Here is a 10745-nt window from a genome sequence, read left to right on the forward strand (position 1 = left end):
TCTTATATATTTGCTAGTCCTAATGAATTTTGGAATCCATTTGGCAAAATCCACACACACAAAAATTCTATTAGCATTTTTATTGAGATTGTTTGGATTTATAAATTAATTCAGGGAACACAGAAATTTTTCATAACATTAAGTTATCCCATCAGTGAACATGATATATCTACTTATTTGGCCATTTTATATCTTTTATTAAACTCTATAATTTTCCCAGTAGAAGTCAGTACATTTTTGTTAGTTTTAGTCCTAATCGGTCTCACATAAAAAATTTAAAACTTTTATGGACTCACATTCTCATGCAGCTATTTCCCTTTCCACTTTATAGCCAAACATCTTGAAAGAGTTGTCTACACTACATGTTTCCATTTACTCACCTCACTTCCTCTTAAACATAAAGCAATTTGGATTCAATGAGCTCCACTTCATCAAAACTGCTCAGTCACTGATGACACACACAACTTTAAAAATCCACAAGTTTTTTCCTGACCCTTATCTTGCTTGATTTTTAAAAAATTTATACGTTTTCACTTTCAGTTTCCAGTTCTGCTCATAAGGAGCTTGGAAGTTACCGCTCCATCCTGATAACAAGTAAAAAGCTGAACAGACTGAAAAATCAACAAACAACTATTCTTGGATCCATAAGACAGGGGAGGACACAGGGTAAACTGCTGCCCCCAAGAGTGGAGAGATGGACAGGCAAATACAGAAAGCCGCAGCTGACCAGAGCAGAGACTCGCGCGCAGAAACCACCTCCAGAACCAGGGCCAGGGTAGGAAAACCTGAACTGTAATGGACAGATTGGTGAAGGCTCAGTGTGGACAACTCTGAAAGTGAAGAACTCTGGGGTGATCCAGTCATAGAGGGGCCCCCAGAACATTGTGAGATTACCTCCAGGAACTTGACTAGGTTCCCACAGTAAATATCTGAGAAAAATCCCCTTGTGCTCCTGGCAGGAGGAGGGGAAAAGGAACCATTCACTCCAGAGCACTCTGTTCTTCTTAACAAGGCCCACCCTCAGGGAAAACTGCCTAACAAGAGCTTAACCTACTGGAGTATTATCAGAGCCTAACTGACCTAGGGGAGGGGAAATACGCAACTCCAGCCCACTCTAGCCATCCTGTCTCACCTAAGGGGGAAAAAGAAAAACTGAGAAACAGTCATGAAGTTCACAGTGCAGAGGCATAGGCTCACTGAAAAACTGAGACCTAATCTTAGGACTATAGAATGCTCCCCCCCCGAACACCTCACTGCCACATCACTAAAGGCCTATTTACAGCAGTTCCTTTTACCCAGTGCATCATATACAGCTATCAAGAAAATTTACCAGGCATATAACAAAACACAAAAAACATAATTTGAAGAGACAGAGTAAGTATCAAAATCAAACATGGCAAGGATGTTGGAATCATCAGACTGAGAATTTAAAACAACTGTGATTAATATGCTAAGAGCTCTAATGGATAAAATAAACAGCATGCAAGAACAGATGGGTAATGTAAGCAGAGAGATGGAAACCCTAAGAAAGATTCAGAAAGAAATGCTAGCAATAAAAATCACTGTAACAGAAACAAAGAATGGCTTTGAGGAGCTTATTAGTAGGCCAGACATGGCTGAGGAAAGAATCTCTGAGCTAGAGGATATATCAATAGAATCCTTGAAAACTGTAGAGCAAAAAGAACAAAGACTGAAAAAAAAAAAAAGAACAGAATATCCAAGGACTGTGGGACAACTACAAAAGATGTAACATATGTGTAATGGGATTACCAGAAGGAGAAAAAAGAGAGAAAGGAACAGAAGAAATATTTGAAAAGATAATGACCAAGAATTTTCCCAAATTAATGTCAGACACCAAACCACAGATCCAGGAAGCTCAAAGAATACTGAGCAAGATAAAAGCCCCCCAAAATTACACTTAGGTATATCTTCAAATTATAACCAAAAATAAAGAAAAAATCCTGAAAGTAGCCAGAATATAAAAACATCTTACCTATAGAGGAAAAAAGATGAGAATTACATCTAACTTCTCAGAAACCATGCAAGCAAGTAGAAAGTTGAGTAAAATATTTAAAGTGTTCAGAGAAAAAAACCCACCAACCTAGAATTCTATACTCTATGAAATTATTCTTCAAAAGTGAAGGAGAAATAAAGACTTTCTCAGGCAAACAAAAATTGAGGGACTATGTTGCCAATAGACCTGCTCTGCAAGAAATGTTAAAAGAGGTTCTTTAGAGAGAAGGAAAATAATATAGGTCAGAAATTCAGATCTACATAAAGAAAGGATGAGAGTTGAAGAAGGAATAAGTGAAAGTAAACCAAAAACTCTTATTTTTCTTATTCTTAATCTATCTAACAGATAACAGTTTGTTTAAAATAACAATGTATTTGATTATGTACGCTTACGAATATGTATGCTTATGTGTGCTTACATATAAGTGAAATGAATAACAGCAATGATACAAGGGATGGGAGTAAGGAATTAGGATTATTTTGTTATTATAAAATACTTATGCTACCCAGGAAGTAGTATAGTGTTATTTGAAAATGGACTTGGATTAGTTGTAAATATATATTGCACTCTAGGGTAACCACTAAAAAAGTTTTAAAAAACTGTAACTGATATGCTAAGAAAGGAGAGAAAATGGAATCATACAAAATGCTCAATTAAAACCATAAAAGGCAGAAAAAGAGTGGAAGACAAAAACAGGAACAAAAAACAAAAGAAACAGGGGCCGGCCCAGTGGCGCAGCGGTTAACTGTGCGTGCTCTGCTGCGGCAGCTTGGGGTTCGCAGGTTCGGATCCCAGGCACGCACCAACGCACCGCTTGCTAAGCCATGCTGTGGCAGCGTCCCGTATAAAGTAGAAGAGGATGGGCACGGATGTTAGCCCAGGGCCAGTCTTCCTCAAGAAAAAAGAGGAGGATTGGCATCGGATGTTAGCTCAGGGCTAGTCCTCCTTACAAACAAAAAAAACCAACACACAAGAGAAACAAATAGAAAACAGTAATGAATATAGTAAGTATATGTCAACTATATCAAAAAACACTTTAAATGTCAATGATCTAAATGTACCACTTAAAAAACAGAGAACGTCAGAAGGGATCAAAAAACATGACCTAACTATATGTTGTCTACCAGAAACCCACTTTCAATACAAAGACACATATAGATTAAAAGTAAATGGGCAGAGAGAAATATACCATGCTAACAATAATCAAAACAAAGCAACAGTAGCTATAGTAATCTCAGACAGAGCAGACTTTAAAGTAAGGAAAGTTATCAGAGATAAATAAAAGCATTATATAATGATAAAGGGGTCAATTCTCAAAGAAAACATAACAATTGTGAACGTGCATGTGCCTAACAACAGAGTGTCAAACTATGTCAGGCAAACACTGATAGAACTATAAGCAGAAATAGACAAATCCACTATCATAGTTGGCGACTTCAACACCCCTCTCTCAGAAATGGACAGATCTAGCAGGCAGAAAATCAGTAAGGACACAGTTGAACTCAACAGCATCATCAATCAACTAGATATAATTGACATCTATAGAGCACTTCATCCAATGATAGCAGATCACACTTTCTTCTCAAGCTTGCATGGAGCATTCACCAAGATAGACCACATCCTGAGACATAAAACACCTCAACAAATTTAAAAAAATAGAAATCATACAATGCCTGCTTTCAGACCACAATGGAATTAAACTAGAAATCAATAATAACACTTTACATGTTTTAAATTTACATAATTCACTCTTTGTCATGTATATTTCTATGGATTTTGACAAATGCATAGAACTGTGTATACCATCATAGTCATGATCCAAAAAGTTTCATCACCCCAAAAATTCCTGCTTGCTACCTCTTTGTGATCAACCCCTCCCCACACCCCACTCCTGGCAACCTCAGATTTGTCTTCTATCTCAATAGTTTAGCCTTTCCCAGAATGTCATATAAATGGAGTCATACAATATGATGCCTTTGGGTTCTAGCTTCTTTCACTTAACAAAATACCTTTGAGATTCACACATGTTGTTGCATGAATCCATCAGGGTTACTTTCTCCCTTGTGTTGCTAAGTAGTATTCCAGTGTATAGACATACCACAAACTGTTGATTCATTTATTCACATTGGAGTTGTTTCCAAGTTTTAACAATTAAAAATAAAGCTGAAATAAACATGCGTGTACAGATTTTTGTGTGCACATAAGTTTTTAGTTCTCTTGGGTAAATATTTGGGAGTAAGACTGCTACTCCCATATAGGAATAAGTAAACATATAAGCACTGTATATGTTTAAATTTGTTTGTTAAAAAAACTATTAAACAGTTTTTCAAAGTGGCCATACTGTTTTATAGTCTTATCAGCAAAGCATGAGGATTCCAGTTGTTCCACATCTTTGTCAACACTTGGTAGTGTCAGGATTTTTTTTTTTTACCTTCTAATAGACGTATAGTGGTGTTTCATTGCGATTTTACTTTGTGTTTCCATCATGAGTATTGGCATCTTTTCATATGCTTATTTACCATCAATATGTCTTTTTGAGTAAAGTGTCAGTTCAAAACTTATGTTTATGTTTTTTGAGTTATTTCTTGTTGAATTTTGTGAATTCTTTATATTCTGAATAAAAGTCTTATTTTATTGAGGTATAATTGATATATAACATTATATTAGTTTCAGGTGTATAAAATAATGATTTGCTATTTGTATATATTGGGAAATGATCACCACAATAAGTCTAGTTAACATCTGTCACCATGCATAGCTACAAAATTTTTTCTTGTGATGAGAACTTTGAAGATTTACTCTCTTAGCAACTTTCAACTATGCGGTACAGTATTAACTATAGTTATTATGCTGTACATTACATCCCCACTACTTATTTATTTTATAACTGGAAATTTGTACCTTTTGATCTCCTTCACTCACTTTGCCCACCCCCAACCCCTCAACTTTGGCAACCAGCAATCTGTTCTCTGTAGGCATGAGCTTGTTTTTTTGTTTGTTTGTTTTAGATCCCACATGTAAGCGAAATCCTACAGTATTTGTCTTTCTCTGTCTGACATTTCACTTTGCATAATGCCCTCAAGGTCCATCCATGTTGTCATAAATGGCAAGATTTCATTCCTTTTTATGGCTGAATAATATTTCAGTGTATATATACACCACATTTTCTTTATCCATTCATCCATCAGTGGACACTTAGGTTGTTTCCATGTCTTGGCCACTGCAAATAATGCTGCAATGAACATGCAATGAATATGAAGTCTTTTGTCAGAAATGAGACCTCTAAATATTTTCTCTCAGTCTGTAGGTTTATCTTTTCCTTCTCTTAACAGTGATTGTTTCAGAACAAAAAGTTTTAATGTTTATAATTGCTCATGTTTTGGCAGCATTTGACATTGGCTTTCTCATCCTTCAAGACTCAGTTTCAGGAGGCCTACCTGAAATTAGGCTCCTCCAGCTCCTTTACCTTAGCAAATTTCTATCATATCACCCTATACATTTTCTTTATGGCACCTCTCACAAACTGTAATTATTTTATTCATTTATTATGTTTATTATCTGTATTCCCCACTACATTATAAGCTCCGTGAGGAATGGGGGCTGCATCTGCTTTTTCACTAGTACTATCAATGACTAATACAGCGCCTGGCAAATAACTATGGAAAGGAAGGAAACAAGGAGAGAAAGAAGGAAGGCACAAAGGAAGAAAAGGAAAATCTTGAAGGAGAGGTCCAAGATTATTCTGAGAATTCAACTTCAAGAAACTAGCTAATTGTTATGATTTAAATGGAAATAGAAAATACAGGATTGCACAGCAACTCCCCACTTCCAGCCCACCCCCCATCAGCCCTTGGCAACCACCATTTTACTTTCTGTTTCTATGAGTTTGACTACTTTAGATACCTTATATAAGTGGAATCAGGCAGTATTTGTCCTTCTGTGACTGACTTATTTCACTTAGCATAATGTCCTCAAGGTTCATCCATATTGTAGCATATGATAGCATTCTCTTCTTTTTTAAGGCTGAATAATATTCCATTGTATGTATGTACCACATTCTCTTTATTCATTCATCTGTTAATGAACATGTAAGTTGTTTCCACCTCTTGCCTATTGTAAATAATGCTGCAATGAACATGGGAACGCAAAATATCTTTGAGATTCTGTTTTCAATTCTTTTAAATAAATATCCAAAAGTAGGATGGCTGGATCATATGGTAGTTCTATTTTCAATTTTTTGAGGAACCTCATACTGTTTTCTGTAGTGGCTGCACCATTTTAATTACCATCAACAGTGCACAAGTGTTCCAATTTTTCAACATCCTTACCAACACTTGTTATTTTCTGTTTTTTTGACAATGGACATCCTAACAGGTGTGAGGTCATATCTCATTGTGGTTTTGATTTGCATCTCCCTGATAATTAGTGATGTTGAGCATTTTTCGTATACCTGTTGGCCATTTGTATGTCTTTTTTTTTTGTGAGGAAGATCAGCCCTGATCGGATGGCACCCTAACATCGGATGCCAACCCTCCTGTTTTTGCCGAGGAAGATTGGCCCTGGGATAACATCTGTGTCCATCTTCCTCTACTTTATATGGGACACCACCACAGCATGGCTTGACAAGCTGTGCGTCGGTGCGCTACCAGGATCCAAACCTGCAAACCCTCGGGCCGCCAAAGCGGAGCACGCACACTTAACCGCTGCGCCACCGGGCAGACCCCTGTATGTCTTTGAAGAAATGTCTATTCAAGTTTTTAGCCCACTTTTTAATTGGTTGTTAGTTTTTCGGCTATTGAGTTTTATGAGTTTCTTATATATTTTAGATATTAACCCATTATTGGATAACTGGTTTGCAAATATTTTCTCCCATTCTGTAGGTTGCCTCTTCATTCTGTTGATGGTTTCCTTTGCTGCACAGAAACTTTTCAGTTTGATGCAGTCTCACTTATCTATTTTTGCTTTTGTTGCCTGTGCTTCTGGTGATATATAAGAACAAACCTTTTAGCAAGGTCTTCCCGGCTTTCAAATTCTGGCCCCAGCCTGCCTTTCTTCTTTGAGCTTTCACCATCACACCACTGCACACCACAGTCCAGGCCACTGGAGCACTCCCAGTCCCTGAGAATGCCATGCACATGTATGTGTCTCTGCATATTGTCCTTTCTTCTTGGAATATTCACCCTCTGCTGTCTATCCAGCAGGTGCAGTATTACAAAAGTCTCTGGTGGCTTTCCTGATCCTCTTCCTCCCAAGGAAGGATTAGTTGCATTCAGCTTTGTTTGGTCCCCTAGTGAAGTATGTACTAGAGTTGTTTACAAAATTGTTTCCTGTTCTAGACTATATCCCAGAAATTAATATCTACCAGATAGTGTATGCTATTTTTTAAATAAATTTGGTCATTTTGTCTCGATTTCTTTATCTATAAAATGACAGTGCTTTTAAATTTGCTTGTCAATAATAACCAGCCGAAACTCATTTTTGAAATACAGATTTGAGGCTCCCTCCCATAGATTATGATTGCAGGGTTCCAGGAATTCATATTCGAAATGACCTCACTATGTGATTCTTATAATCAGGTATGTTTAAGAGAACTGAGTTAGATTACTCTAGGGCCCTACCCTGCTCTAAATTTTTTCCTTTTTTTGTCTATAATTTCTTACGGCATAGAAGAGAATAAAAGTGAAGGACAAAGGTGAAGGGCATGTTTTAAGATGACTAGCCGGAGTTTTGGTAACTGACACCCATCCCCTCTCCTTCAGTCCTTATTTTCAAGGGCAATTTTGAAATTTTAAGCCTGGTAAACATGTGGAAATATGATTAGAGTAAAGAGAAAGTAAGAGGAGAAACTGATTCGATGTATATATAAATTACAAAAATACCTTAGACAATTTTCCATCAATAATCAAAATAACACCTTACACCGGTACAATGCTTACAACTTGCAAAATACTTTCCACTTCCTTTATCTTTTTTACACTTTATAACCACACTGTAAGTTCAGCAGGGAAAAGCAGGACAGCAATCATTATTTCCATTTTATACAAATATTTTTTGAGTGCCTATGTCATATGAGGAAAAAATAGAGTATTTCATATAGAAAAAGGCTATGATCTTCTATGCGTTTAAAAGTGGTAAAGTTCTCAAACTGTATATGCCCAGGTAAAGAGTTATTGGACTGAGTTGGAAAGATATATTATCCAGATATTTCAAGGCCATCGAAATCTTTTTTTCCCACCATCTATGCAGAGTTATTTAGGGAACTGCTATAAATGCCCTCTTGACTTTTCAAATTTGAAATAATTTCAGAATTACAGAAAAGTTGCAAAAATAGTAGTTTCCATATACCTTTCATCCAGCTTCCTCTAATGTTAACATTTTACATACCACAGTACAGTTATCAAAATCAGGAAATTAATGTTGGTACAATACTAGTGACTAAACTACAGACTTTAACATTTTTCCACTAAGGTCCATTTTCTGATGCAGGATCTAATCCAGGATCCCACATTGCATTTAGTTGTCAAGTCTCCTTAGTCTCCTTCAATCTGAGACAGTTCCTTGGTCTTTCTCTCTCTTTCGTGACCTTGACACTTTGGCAGAGATACTGGTGGAGTTATTTTGTCGCATATCCCTCGATTTGGGTTTGTCTAATGCTTTCTCATGTTTAGATGAAGGTTATGCATTTTTGGCAAGAACACCACAGAAATGGCATTGTGCCCTTCTCAGAGCATAAAGTCAGGAGACATGGTGGTCTCTGCCAAGTTTCTCCATGTAATTATTCCCCTTCCCTTGTCATTAATAAATATCTTAGGGGAAATACTGAGACTATGCAAATATCCTGCTTCTCCTCAAACTTTTACCCACTAATTTTAGCATCCTTCAATATATTTTGCCTCTGATAATTATCAATATGGTGTTTGTCTAACGAAGATTTTCTTTCTTCTTCTTCTTCTTTTTTTTTTTTTTTTGGATATCTGATCTTATTTGTTACTCTTAGAAAATTTCATTTTTGACTGGACTCAGACTTAGAGGTAGAAGCTCTCAGGACAGCCCCCGTCTCTTGGCAATCTGTTCCTGGTGTTTTTCTTTGGTCTCCTTCACTCTCTTGGCCAAAAGTTCAGCATATTCTGCAGCCTCTTCCTTGTTTTTCTTAGTACACTGTTTCTTCAGAGCAATAGGCCGCCGTTTGTGTTGCAGGACACGTGGAGGAACAAGATGCTGAATCTTGGGTGCTTTGGTCCTAGGTTCTTACCTTTTTTGTCTAGGGGCTTTCTCACAACATTCTAGCGGACATCATCCTCTTTAGAGAGATTGAAAAGTTTGCAGATTCTGCTAGCTCTTTTGAGCCCCACACGACGAGTCACAGTAGTATCAGCGAGTCCAGAAATATCCTTCTCCCCTTTTTTCACAATGAACAAGTTGAGAACACTCAGATTGGCAACCACAATGCAACCCCCAACAGATTTGTGCTTTCTTTCTCCAGTCCTCCTCCGTCTGTAACAGGAATGCCCCTCACTCAATAGCAGGCAGACACGGCCATGGGTCAAGACACCCTGCTTGATGGGGAAACCCTGCTTGTCATTCCCACCACTGATTCGGACCACATAACCCTTCCACTCTTCACCCAGAGCGTCAGCAGCAACTTCTGTGGCCATACGCTTCTCACAAAATGTACAAAGTTGGCATTCATCGTCCACTTCCATGAGTTTCTGGCAGCCAGTGACCGGGAAAGAGATGTTCAGCTTCATCCTGAAGCAGCCGACTACCTCCGAGGCACCACAAAAAAAGAGGCTAATGAAGACTTTCAATTTTCCTCATTCCTCTATATATATTAGTTGGAATTTTTCTCTAAGGAGAAGCTATCCCTTCTCTCTCAATTATTTATTCATTCATTTGTGCCCTTCATTTTTGCTTGTGTGTTCCCTCTGTTTCCCTTCTTTGCCAGGCCAGTAGGAATTTAGCAAAGCAATAGATAAAAACAAACATCATTTAAAAAGACAACTCCCAAAGTATTTTCAAATTTTTTGCACTATCCTGTCTAACCAGATGGACTAGTCAAACAACAAAAAACTTAGATTAAGATCAGACACACAAACAACATTGATCAAAGCAACATGAATCCATAAGAAACAAACTGACCAAAAAAAAGACAAAAGTCCTTACTCACTGACTGTGTGTGTATCTAGGGGCAAAAATTAAATCAATGCATTTTGACAACCAATGTTCATTTTGTTTGTCTCCAACTCTCTAACCGGGTAAAGTTTCTAAATAAAAGAAGAAGCTAATTGCTTTATTTCAAAATGGATAGTGGTTTTTAATGGTTTATTTTGGCTTGGGGCTTTTTCTCTCCAACCAGGACATCTATTCTTCTTCAGAGAACAAAACAGAAAATAAATTATTGGTACCGAAGTAGTATGAATATTGATACCATCAGATGTGTCTACCCTAAGAAAGATTATTTCCACATCTATCATCAACGAAATGTTTTGCAAAACAGGTTGTTTTTCCAACAGATTGGTGTATGGTGAATCAAAAAAGTTTGCATGTGAGGAGAATAAGCATTGATTCTAGAAATGAGCCACAATCTCTTGGGTGGCCTAAGAACAAGTTACCAAACTTGCCTAGACCTGATTTTTCCATCTGTGAAATGATGATAGTTTTTACCTACCTCATTAAGAGATGTCAGACATTAATTAATGTTCATAATGGGCTTGAGATCTGTGATTAAATC

At 37.2% G+C, this 10745-nt stretch overlaps 1 pseudogene; it reads right to left on the reverse strand.

The window, feature by feature from the left end:
* Positions 1-9017: 9017 nt before the first annotated feature.
* LOC131402348 (small ribosomal subunit protein eS6-like) lies at positions 9018-9762 on the reverse strand (annotated as a pseudogene).
* Between the last annotated feature and the right edge of the window lie 983 nt (positions 9763-10745).

Source organism: Diceros bicornis, unplaced genomic scaffold, assembly GCF_020826845.1.
Source record: "Diceros bicornis minor isolate mBicDic1 unplaced genomic scaffold, mDicBic1.mat.cur d_74_multi, whole genome shotgun sequence".
In the NCBI taxonomy this organism is placed as follows: Eukaryota; Metazoa; Chordata; class Mammalia; order Perissodactyla; family Rhinocerotidae; genus Diceros; species Diceros bicornis.